General features: G+C 49.9%; 1 long non-coding RNA gene across 3 annotated transcripts in view; it reads left to right on the top strand.

Annotated features, from left to right (window-relative positions):
- Positions 1 to 1,178: 1,178 nt before the first annotated feature.
- LOC119276642 overlaps positions 1,179 to 1,942 on the top strand; it is a 3,142-nt gene continuing 2,378 nt past the window's right edge. For 2 of the 3 annotated variants that reach the window (XR_005136697.1, XR_005136695.1), the window contains exon 1: positions 1,179 to 1,934. This is a non-coding gene — a long non-coding RNA (uncharacterized LOC119276642). The remainder of the gene's footprint in view (positions 1,935 to 1,942) is intronic. The other variant, XR_005136696.1, reaches the window with a different exon arrangement.

The following is a 1,942-nucleotide window of genomic DNA, read 5'->3' as shown; positions in this document are numbered from 1 at the left end:
GACATCGGAAAGGGTGACTCCAACGCCGTCACACCCTCGAACCTACTGCGCCATAACATGCACCTCCATCCCTGTCTCCCCTGCAAGATTGAGCGGTATGGCCTTCCCAAAGATGGCCGCGATGGCCCTCAGCTGTGGTTCCTGAAGTGGTGAATCGAACACCGTGCGAATCTGACCTAGCGCGTCCTCAGACACGGCTAGATCCTCACAATCAAATCCTAATGTCTTAAGCAGGACCGTTTCAGCTGCCGAAGCCTTAGTCTTCCTAGATCCTCCGGAACAGACAGACCGTGTCGTGCGTCGAGACGTGAATGGGTCTTGTCCAGTCCGAACTTCTCTAAGCCCTTCAAACTCCTTGAGTAAAGGCGGCGCAAGTTTCTTCAGCAGCCCGGCGCAGAAAGTTTTTATGTTACCCAGCGCGGCGATTTCGTTGGGCGAAAGATTTCCTTCCTAGCGCTGCAGCGATTCATCCGCGCGAACAGCCGAATCAGACTGTTGAGCGGTTGTATGCTGGCGCTGGCTCAACCCGCAGTCCTTTTTAAAATGTCTAATCTGAGAAAGAAAGGAAACACTAGCGGGCAGCACATACAAGCACGGGCTCGTTCTATGCGTATGGGTAGGGCGGCGCCACCGCCGCTGATCTACGTGGGGGCCGATCTACTTCTCCGGCCATCCGCCGCCGCCGGCCGGATTCCTCCTACTCATGTGCCTCTGATTTGGATCGAAGTCACGGCGGTAGTGGTGCGGCGGCAGCGGGCGAGGAGGCGAGGGTGGCGGCGATGGGTGGTGAGGGCTGAAGATGAGGTTGTCCTTGTAGGAGGATGCCGGGGACGGGCAGCGCGATGAGGGTGGTGCATCGAAGTTGGAGACCGGCGTGTGTTTCGGCAATGGCTGGAGGGGCAGCTGCGCGGTGGTGGGGAGCAGCGGGTCCGTGTCCATGGCCGGACCATCCGGGCTGGGGGTTTCTTCCCGGATTGTTGATGAATATACTTGGGGATTCGTGATTCTTGTGTCCCTTGATGCGGTGCGAGATTCATTGGAATTTGGGGCGAGGAAGATGGGGGTGCGATTTGGGGGGATCATGCCTCGGATTCTTGGGGTCGCCGGGGATGCGGTGATTGAAGGAGAAGACGGTGGAGGGAGAGAGGGAGGGAGGAGGAGGGGGAGGCTTCGGATTTCAAAAAGAGACTTGGCTCGTTCGATACTGCCAATTCCTTTGGTGCGGATTTTGAGTTGTTAAGAACCCTTGATTGATGCAAATCTTAATTTTGTTTTATGTGGAGCATCAGTGTTGGGGATATCTTGTTAAACATCCAGTTCCCCTGACATGCATGAACTGTTCAGTATAGGATGCCCATCTTATGCAGCTATGTTTGCTTCGTTTACATTGTTTTCTATCATGTGTTATGTTTGCAACATTTCCCTATGCTCTGATTGATAATATGTATTTTGATGTTTTTGCCTAATTTGTGTGTGCCTTTGTTTTGTTGGAACTTGTCAAATCTTGGTCAGAAGGGAATGTTATCTCCTGAGATTGGACAACTTACTAATATGCATATTCTGTAAGCATATTCTATAGTTCCTCTGGTGACGTGTTTTTCTGAACACTTTGGTTTTGACATAACATGTTTCACGCTTTCAACCATAAGATAGTATTTGGTATTTCTGAAACTACCAACTGAATAACAGTCATTTTGCACTTCGATATAGGCTATCATGTTGAGCACAGTAGTAAAGCTGAAACTTCGTAGTGTGTATGTTTTCCTGATGAGGCTTATGGCCTCAGCTTTTGAGCTGTCAATTAACGAACATCAGTTAACTTGGTGTATGTTCTTTCTTCGAGTGTAGTTGGATACAAGACAGGTGTTTCTTCTTGGATCTAGGGGAGAATACAATTTTGCATGGATCAAATTCAAGTACATGATTATTTGACGGTAAATCC

This window comes from Triticum dicoccoides, chromosome 3B, assembly GCF_002162155.2.
Source record: "Triticum dicoccoides isolate Atlit2015 ecotype Zavitan chromosome 3B, WEW_v2.0, whole genome shotgun sequence".
NCBI classification, from domain to species: domain Eukaryota; kingdom Viridiplantae; phylum Streptophyta; class Magnoliopsida; order Poales; family Poaceae; genus Triticum; species Triticum dicoccoides.
The sequence above is the reverse complement of the archived record's forward strand: the minus strand, read 5'-3'. Positions and strand labels throughout refer to the sequence as shown.